The 10,701-nt window shown below is 39.9% G+C and overlaps 1 protein-coding gene across 2 annotated transcripts in view; it reads right to left on the reverse strand.

The window, feature by feature from the left end:
• The window catches only part of MGA (MAX dimerization protein MGA), a 173,705-nt gene extending 168,708 nt beyond the window's left edge, over window positions 1-4,997 (reverse strand). The window contains exon 1 of one of the 2 annotated variants that reach the window (XM_032856766.1): window positions 4,946-4,997. The gene's annotated coding sequence lies outside the window, so the exon portion shown is untranslated. Of the gene's footprint in view, window positions 1-4,653; window positions 4,713-4,945 lie in introns of those variants that run through there. The other variant, XM_032856765.1, reaches the window with a different exon arrangement.
• Between the last annotated feature and the right edge of the window lie 5,704 nt (window positions 4,998-10,701).

Raw genomic sequence — 10,701 nt, forward strand, 5'->3', positions numbered from 1 at the left:
GGGGATGAGTCTGAGCCCCACCCAGGATATAGAAATTACTTAAATAAATATTAAGGGGGGAAAAATGAGCAAAGAGGGAAAAACGGGGGATGGGGCAGGCAAGCCAAGAAACAAATTCCCAACTACAGAGAACAAGCTGATGGATACCAGAAGGGAGGGAGGTGGGGGGATGGGGATAAATTAGGGGGATTAAGGAGTGTACTTGTTTTAAAAAAAAAAAAAAAAAAGACAGGAAGGGTGGTTAGGTTATGGACATTGGGGAAAGTATGTGCTATGGTGAGTGCTGTGACATGTGTGACCTGGCGATTCACAGGCCTGTACCCCTGGGGCTAATAATATATGTTAATTTTTTAAAATTAATTTTTTAAAAAATGAGCTTGTTGTGATGAGCTTCAGGTGATATATCGAAGTACTGAATCATTATATTGTACAACTGAAACTAATATTACACTGTATATTAACTAAATGGAATTTTTTTAAGATTTTATTTTTTATTTTTTTATTTTTTTTAAGATTTCATTTATCTATCTTACAGACAGAGATCACAAGTAGTCATAGAGGCAGGCAAAAAGACAGAGAGGAGGAAGCAGGCTCCCCACTAAGCAGAGAGCCCAATGCGGGGCTCCATCCCAGGACCCTGGGATCATGACCTGAGCCAAAGGCAGAGGCTTTAACCCACTGAGCCACCCAAGCGCCCTAACATTTTATTTTTAAGTAATCTCTACAACCATTGTGGGGCTCAAACTCACAACCCCAAGATCAAAAGTTGCATGTTTTGCCAAATGAACCAGCCAGGCACCCCAACTAACTGGAATTTAAATAAAAACTTTAAAAAAATAAAAATAAAGCATTCGTACATTTAAAGATTTATTTACTTATTTATTTATTAGAGAGAGAAAGAGAGAGTCTACAAGCAGGCAGAATAGCAGGTAGAGGGAGAGAGAGAAGCAGTCTCCCCACTAAGCAGGGAGCCTGATGCAGGGCTTCATCCCAGGACCCTGGGATCATGACCTGAGCTCAAGGCAGACACCTAACAACTAAGCCACTCAGCATTAGTACATTAGTACATGTAAAAAAAACAAAAAGAAGTATTGTGGTATCCTGGATGGGATCCTGGAATAGAAAAAGGACATTAGGGTCACCTGGGTGGCTCAGTCAGTTGGACATCTGCCTTCAGCTCAGGTCATGATCCCAAGGTCCTGGGATCGAATCCCACATCAGGCTCCCTGCTCGGCCAGGAACCTACTTCTTCCTCTGCCTGCTGCTTCCTCTGCTTGTGTTCTATCTCTCTGTCAAATAAATAAAATCTTTAAAAAAGCAAAAAACAAAAAAAAAAACAAAAACAAAAAAGGGTCACCTGGGTGCTCAGTCACTAAGAGTCTGCCTTTGACTGAGGTCAGGATCCCAGGATCCTAGAATGGAGCCCAACATCACTGCTCAGCAGGAAGCCTGCTTCTCCCTCTCCCATACCCCCTGCTTCTATTCCCTCTCTTGCTGTCTTCTCTCTCTTTCTGTCAAATAAATAAAATCTTTAAAAATAATAATAATGTTTGTTTTTTAATTAAATTCATCCAAAAACCCTACCACTCAAATAAAATCACCATTAGTTTACATTTGAAGTATACCATTTTAGACTTTTATGTAAATTTTTAGACATATATGTACAGTACTACAAAAATGCAATCTTCCTACACATTTTACTTGGCAAAATATAATATGATTTCCAAGTAATTAGTAGAAATCTATATTATACCTACTAGCTACAAGGTATTATCCTCTATAAAAGTATCATATTTATTTAACCAACCCCTTATTACTTAACATTTAAGTTTTCCAAGTTTTAGCTATTACCAAAAAATACTACAAAAACAACTGTTTAATAAACATCTTTCCAAACTTACGAATTAGTGCCTTAACCAAGAAAAGCTGCTGAGTCAAGGGGCATACAGGTTTTGAATGCTTTCAATACATATAACCAAAATATCCTTCAAAAAGGATGTTCACAAGTAAATATCCACGAACAGCAGTGTATTAGTGAGCCAATTTCCTCACTCCTATGCCATTACAGTATCAATACTTTATTATGTATATACAAAAATCAAAAGTGCCAGACTCGGCGGGGGGGGGGTATTTATAAATGAAAAAGAATCTGTATCTTTACTGGTTATTTTTATTTCTCTGTGTATGTTATCTACCTATTCACATATCTTTAGCCCATCTACTAGATATTAAAGTCATTAAACTTTTAAGTACAACACATGGTGCAAATTCCCCTCCCCCACAATCTGCCTGGCATTGCTCATCACTGGATGCCCTACACCTGAAAAATTGCCTAGCACATAGTAAGCACTCAGTAAATATGTTAAGTACTGACCGAATAAATCTCTTTCAACTTTATGATGTTTTTGCCAATTACAGGTTGTTTAATGCAGTAATTCAAACAATATCTGCCTTTATGGATTCTGCCTTCACAGTCATGCTTAGAACAGCTCATCCCATTTCAAGACTGGAAAAATGTGTACCCATTTTTTAAAACTGGTAATTTTCTGGCTTCACATTTTTTTTTAAGATTGTATTTTTAAATAATCTCTATGCCCAAAATGGGGCTTAAATTTACAACCCTGAGTTCAAGAGTGGCATACTCTACCAAATGAGGCAGCCAGGTGCCTGCTGACCTCATATTTTATATTTAACTACTTATTTAATTCACTTGGACTTTATTTTACCTACATTTTAAGGTAGGATTCCATTTTATTATTACTTTTCAAATGGTTAGCCAATTGTTCCAACATAACTTTGAAATTCTCTCTCAACTAGTGTGAAAAACCACCTTTATAATACTTAATAGCTTTACATATTTCTAAATTTATTATTCTGTACCACTGCTCTGTCTAATCCAAAATTACTACTCGTTTTATTACAGCTTACTTGTATACTCACTAGTAGAAGATGCACACACACACACACATACATACACACTTTACTCTTTCCAAAACTTTTCTTACTTTACAGATTCATTCTTCCAAATAAATTCTGGAATCATTCTGTCAAATTTTCAAAAGGCATTATGGTTGGAATCATGTAAAATTATCAGCCACATGAGCTAATCCAAGTTAAAGTTACTTAATCTCTCTGTCTCTATTTTCCTCTTTGGTAAAATGGAAATAATTGTACTTACCTCACAGACCTGTTAACAAAACTAAATGAATTAAGACATAAAATATTAAGCTAGAAAGATTTTAACATAATTGTTCAAAAGTAACTACTGTTATAATGCTTACTCAAAAAACTTACTCTCCAGGTTGTGCTCTCACAAAATTCAAAGGCCCTTTAAGATACATCAAAGGGTAGCACACAAAACGTTAAGCAGTGATATGAAAAATACATAATCAATGCCTGCTTCATTTCACTAAAGCCCTAACCCTTGACAAAATGAATGGCTGGAGCTGGCAGCAGGAACCCATGAAAAACATCAAAGGCCAGCGGCAAGGAAGCCTCAAAAAGTTTATAAATATTGGCCACCCAGTAGAGAGGACAAATTCCAGGTCCTTCTAGTCACAGCCTTATAGAGCATCAGCAAATCTCCTCTACTTGTTCCCCCAGCTCCACGGTTAATAGACAAAACTACTTATTTCTTGCTTTCTATTCAGGAAACACATGGAGACTAGGAGTCCTCTCCACAATAGTTTTCAAACGACATTGGAAAGGCAGAATATAAATGCGATCAATAAATATAGACAGATAGGCCCAGATTATTCTAAGAAATTATCTCCAGGTTTTCCACATCACTGTAATGATGGGAGCGGAGGGATACAGTGTGGGTTTCTTTTTTCTGTAGGGAGACAGGCTTGTCTCATTTTGTTCCTTACTCTTTTGTTATCTGCATGACACTGGGATTAATTAGAGGTCACATAACACAGGGAGGCCTTAAAAAAATCTTACACCGAACTAACACAAATAAGAATATGGAGGCCAAGAGCGGCAAAAGGGCTTGCTCATTACAAAAATAGCCAAAGGCCTAGACCCCAGGTCCTCTAATTCCCAGACCACAGCTCACTCCACCACACCAACACAGCCTCTCCGCGACGACTGCCACGCTTCGCGGTGGGAGGAGCAAAAGCAGACGGATCACGCTGCAGCAAGGACACTGGAGAAAACCACAGGTCTGCGCAGTCGACGGCACGTGACTGGCCACGCCTCTCCCCTACCCCCCTACCCCTTCCCCGCGCCAGCAGCACGCGCTGCCAACCTCGTCATGTGACCTTCACGCGGCCCCAGCGCTCCCCCTGCTAGGCGACTTTTTCCAGCAGCCATTTTGCCGAGAACTTGTCGTCCGTGCTCACAACGGAGCAAGACGCCACGAAAACCCGTGGCCAGATTTTACAGGCCGCACAGGCGCTTCGAAAAAGCGCTCAGACCGTGAGCGCTGAGCCGAACCTCACTGAACACGTCGCACCCCGGGGCGCCGGGGAAAGCTGTGGGTGCGCCTCAGCCCGCGATTGGCTGTGGCGTCCACGTGACGCCACGGCCCCCTCTCCCCTTCCCCCCCCAACAAAAACACCCAAACAGACTCTTAACACCTCGCGCCAAGTACACGCCACTGAGCGCGTGGGGACGAACGGGGCGCGTGGCAATCAAAGCGCCTGCGCGTACCTGCCAAGGCCGACCGGAACGGGCCCACGCGCCGCTCCGCTCACGGGTCCCGGAATCCTCGCGCTGCCGGACCACCCGGCTAGTCATTGGCTGCCAGGTTTGGTCACGTGTTCATCTCAAGCCCGCCCCTAACCGCTAATCACCTGGCACCGTGCTCGAAGCGGCGCCGAAAGTCGTCCGCACGCGGAAAGGGAAGGTAGTTAGAAAACCTCCTTTTTTGCCGCTTTGGGGTTACATTCATAAAGGGGAAACGAAAAAGCTGGGTCTCAAAACTAAGTAAGCTCACACCTACCGGTTTAACTTCGCGTGCCTTTCCAGGAGCCGGGAACCATCGCCCTTGGGCGCTCCCCGATGCACGCCGGGATACGTCTGGCGCCCCTCAGTGTGCTGCAGAGCATGCCGGGAAAAGCACCTCTCCCGATTTCCTGGCTCTCACCTCCGGGGTGTTCCTTTCATGTCCCCTTGAAAGCCAGGTTCTTGGGCAGGGAGTTTGAGTAATTATGGGAGTGTGACTCCATGTAACAGGCACTTTCAGTGCCCCTTTCCCCACTTGTTCATCTGTGTGGTCTTGGGGAAACCGCTTAACCTTTCTTCATGGAGCATGCATTTAGGAAGTGCCTGTTGAGTGCCTTTGTGGTTATTGGGGAAAAAAAAAAAAGCAAGAGTGTTTGTCTACAATGGAACTATCAGCCTTTCATAGTTACTGGAAAATAATGCTAATTTAAATACAACTAACCTACAAACCCCACTAGGAAGTGGAAATAATACTTGGGAGTTTCTCTTAGTATAAAAGACCATACTCTTCATGGTAACCTCACTGCTGCTGTTGGTGAAAATGGGGGTGGAAGAAGCAGGAGGCATTTTACAGGGGCCAGAGATATGGCCTTATTATATTTTCTGGTTCAACCTGCTTTAGCTATGGTATGTTGGATCCAAGAAAAACACCATCTGCTAACGGTGAGAAAAGGTGGTCTTAGATCAGAATGAGTTAATTTTGTAGTCTTCACAGACTGACCTCCAGGCCAAACCCTGATGTTTTACTCCCATGAAGCCACCAGTTAGAACAATTCATATCTCTTTTGCTTTGAACTCCATTCCTCAGCTATTTAGATTTCAAAGCTATTTTTTCAGTTAACAAAGGGATGATTAAGCTTGGGGAATTTGACTAGCACTGGTCAGACTCACGAGAGTGCTGATTAATAAACTAGAAATTAAATGTATTAATTCATAATGTGGTTACTGAGTCAAAACACGGTTTTGGGCACACTTTTCTGGCTTTAAGATATTTGATAAGCCTAATTATCAGAAAATTATTTTCTGACTAGAAAAACAAAGGAAGGGGAATTAGTTGATCACGTAATAAAACCATTAAGGAACGACTGGCTGGCTCAGTGGGTAGAGTATGTAACTACTAATCTCATGGTTGTAAATTGGGGAGCCACATGTGGATGTAGAGATCACTTTTTTTAAAAAAATCTTTTTTAAAAAACCTATAAATTATAAGCATAACTATGTTAAACTTGAAGTTCATAAAACACTCCAATATACTTGATTACATTTGATCCTCTCAACAACCATGAGAGCAAAGTACTATTCTAATATTACCATCTCCTAAAAAAAAATCTTGAATGGGAAACTGGAAAATGTGTTTTAACATGTTCTCCAAGTGGATGTGGTGCACAACTAGGTTTGGGGTCTACTGGCCATAGGTGAAAGAGCCCAGTCCTTGAAGTCAGACCCATCTGGGTGGACCTGCAGTTCTCTCATTTACTGTACTTTGAACTTGAACAGGTTTTTTAACTTTCTGAGCCTCAGTTCCTTTAACCATAAATTGTTGCCAGTCCTAGTCTTAAATTGTCATGATGATTCTGAGATAAAAATATTTAAAACACCTATCATTTAAACCCTGATGCATAAGAGGCATTGTGTAAATGTGAGTACTAGTTAGTGGTAAAGGTTGTATTCTAACCAGCATCCTGTACTCTATCCAACACAGCACACTCTTGAATTATTATTTTTTTCACTATTCTGTTTCTCCCCTAGACAGTGCTAGAGGCACACTAACAGATTCTTACACTGCAGTTCTTTTTTAAGACTCTTTGGTGACTGTTGCCCATCTGTTGGTGCATATTGTTACATTATCTCCTGCCTTCATTTCAAGGTTGTTGGTTTTTTTTTCTCTTAACATGTTAACATGCTGAACTCTAGACATTACTGAAGTAAAATAACGATGATACAGAAATAGAGAATGGAGGCGGCACCTGTACCTTTGCTTCAAGTAGGTTAAAAATTGTTTACATTTACATACTTCAGAGTAAAGACACCCTCAAAACTCTCTCTTCACTTTTATGACAATGTTTTGGAGGCTCCATTCCCAGTGTTCTTCCAGTGGTTCCTTTTTCAATACCTTCTGTATTTCTAACAAAAAGAGGATTTAGATAAGGCAGAGTTTCCCACAGACATCTGAAATTCAATATTTCCAAAGTCAAACTAATTTTCCAACCCTTCACTCCACACACCAGCTATGAGTGCATTTCCTTACGTGAGCAATGATATCACCATTCCAGGAATTCTTCCAGTCTAGGAAACCTCCATTTTTTTTTTCATAGCTCTGTTTTCCACATTCAACTGGTCACAAAGTTCTGCTGCTTCTAATGTTAAACATCTTGTAAGTCCAAACCCTACTTTCCATTTCTTACACTATTTCATTAGTTCTACCCTTATCTTTATGAGACCCTACAAATATAGAGATTTCATCCTAATGATAATAGCATGTCAAAGTTGATTTCAGAATACAAAACTTGTCATCTGTATTATTTACAATAGTTCACTAAAAGGTTTGTAACGTCTTGCACAGGGAATGCTGTTAGTAAGGATGAGTGAAATAATTTCTTTAATATAAACAAATACATCTAATTATATAATACAGGAAATTATAAAGTCTGGATGTTTTGGACGTATTTTACTGAGTGCTGAAGAGTATTAGTAGTGATCTTGGAAGTTAAGTATAGACATTTATGCTATTCTTAAATATTTCTGGTTCACCCAACCTCCTAGAACATGATAAAATTGTTTTTTCTTGCTCTCTTGAAGTTAAGGGTGACTATTCACTTGGGAATGAATGTGAGTAGAAGTGACATGTATTACTTCTAGAGGAGGGTTTAAATACCAATGTTCAATTACCCATTTTCCCTTTCCTTTTGCCACAGCCACTAGCAATGCTTCAACTTGTGGTTACTCTATCAGCCTTGGTCCCATCAAATGACTGACACAGAGCAGATATTCCTAGCCGGCTAAGAGTGAATATGCAGTATGCACGAGAAAAAACTTATGTTGTTTAGAGACACTGGGATTTGGGATTGTTAGTTAGCACATATAACCTAGCACATATTGAATGGTATAGAGATGGAGGAAGTTTCTAGAAGTCCATTTTGTTAAGGAAGACCCCAATTGCCAATGACCACGATGTGATATAAATTTAGAAACATAAGAGAATGTGGGGGACAACTGCCTGATTGTGATATAAAAGAAGAGCCTGAAGAAAGAACAATCATTGGAATCTTGCTTTTTCATCTCCCCCCACTGCATAATCATTCTTCACAGACCAGGAAAAGTGATCTTTTAAAAATATTAGTGAGATCGTGTGACTCCCCTCTTTGAAAATGACCAAAATGTTTCATACTACACTTCAGGTAAAATTCACACTGTTTACCTTGGTCTGTGACCCTAAGAGATCTTGCCTTTACCTCCTTATCATTGTTGTGGTTTGTGCACCCTTGATCATTATTATCATCCCTACTTCATGGTCTTCATCTGGTTGTCCCCTCAACCTGTGATCCCTCCATGTGGATGGATCCTTCTCTGTGATTCTCGTCAGCTCCAATGTAACTTTCTAAGAGAAAAGGTCTTAACTGACTACCCTATCTAAAGGGAACTGCGTCCACCCACTGGTCATCTCTATTTTATCATCTCTATTTTATCACCCCCTTTTTTTTTCTTTCTTTTTTTAAGTTTATTTATTTATAATCTCTACACCCAACATGGGGCTTGAACTCATGACCCTGAGATCAAGAGTCGCATGCTCTTCCAGCTGAGCCAGCCATGCACCCCTCACCTCATTTTATTTTCTTTATGGCAGTTCTCATTATCTCAAAGAACCTTATTTTATTGTTTCCCTTCTGCCTCTACCCAAGATGAGAATAGAAGCCTCCTGTATATTCTCAGCACCTTGAAAAGTATCTGGCACATAAAATACAGCAAGTGGGGGCACCTGGTTGACTCAGTCATTAGGCAGCTGCCTTCGGCTTGGGTCATGATCCCAGGGTCCTGGGATCAACTCTGGCATTGGGTTCCCTGCTTAGTGGGAAACTTGCTTCTCCCTCTCCCACTCCCCCTGCTTGTGTTCACTCTCTTGATCTCTCTCTCTGTGCTGAGTAAATAAATAATCGTTTTTTAAAAGTACAGTAAGTAAAAAAATATCTCCATATATCTGATAGATGTTTAATATCCACAATAAAGAACTCCTACAATTCAACAACAACAACAAAAACTCTATTAGAAAATGGGCCACAAGGGTACCTGGGTAGCTCAGTTGGTTAAGTGCCTGACTTTGGCTCAGGTCATGATCTTGGGGTCATGGGATGGAGTCCCACATTGGGCTCCCTGCTCATCATGAGGTCAGCTTCTCCCTCTCCCTCTGCCAATCCCCCTGCTCATGCTCTCTGTCTCCTTCAAATAAATAAAAAATCTTTTTAAAAAATGGGCAAAGGATTTGAATAGACATTTCCTCAAAGAAGATATACAAATGGCCAGTAAACCCATAAAAGGGTACTCAACATCACTGATCATTAGGGAAATGCAAATCAAAAACACTATGAGATACCACTTCACACCTCTTAGGACAGTTACTATTAAAAAAAATTTTTTTTAAACAGAAAATAGGGGCACTTGGGTGGCTCAGTAGGTTAAGCATATGACTTTTTTTTTTTTCTTTAGCATCTGACTCTTGATTTCAGCTCAAGCCATGATCTCAAGCCATGAGATCCAACTAAACATTGAGCTCTATGCTGGGCATGGAGCCTACTTAATATCCTCTCTCCCCCTCTCCCTCTGCTCCTCCCCACCAAAAAATAAATAAAAATAGAAAATAACAAGTGTTGACAAGGAAATGGAGATATTGAAACCTTTGTATATTGTTGGTAGAAGTGTAAAATGGTACAGCCACTATGGAAAATAGTATGGCAGTCCCTAAAAAAAACAAAAATCTATTACTGTATAATCCAGCAATTCCACTTCTGAATATGTATTTAAAAGAACTGAAACTAAGGTCTTGAAGAGATATTTGTACACCCCAATTCATACCAGCATTCTTCAGAATAGTCAAAAGATAGAAACAACCCAAATGTTCATGGACAGATGAATGGATAAGCAAAATGTGGTATATACTTACAATAGACTACTATTCAGCCTCAAAAAAGAAGGAAAATCTGACACACATTATAACACCAACGAATTTTGAGGGTATTATAGTACATGAAATAAGATCGACGAATTTTGAGGGTATTATAGTACATGAAATAAGACAGTCACAAAAAGATAAATACTTTGTTTCCACTTACACAAAGTATCTAGAGTAGTCAAATTAATAGAGACAGAAAGTAGAATGGTGGTTGCCAGGGGTTGGAGGAAGGGGGTAATGGGGAGTTGCTATAACAAGGGCTTAGAGTTTCAGTTTTGCAAGATGAAAAGAGTTCTGGAGATTGGATGTATAAAAATGTAAATGTACTTCACACTACTGAACTATAAACTTAATAGGATGGTCGATTTTATGTTAAATATATTTTACCACAATTTAAAAAAAAAGCAGAACTTTCTTGACAGAAGGAAGGAAGGAATGAATATATAAGCAAAGACTGATGTGTCTGATACTCATGTACTATTTCAACTTCACTAAACTTATCCATTTCCAATGATCACTAGTATTGAGCATTTGTGAGTGTGTGACAAAGACAAAGAGACAGCCATCTAGACTGCTCCCAGATATATCTT

This window comes from Lontra canadensis, unplaced genomic scaffold (genome assembly GCF_010015895.1).
Source record: "Lontra canadensis isolate GAN:19392208 unplaced genomic scaffold, GSC_riverotter_1.0 scaffold12, whole genome shotgun sequence".
Taxonomy (NCBI): Eukaryota; Metazoa; Chordata; class Mammalia; order Carnivora; family Mustelidae; genus Lontra; species Lontra canadensis.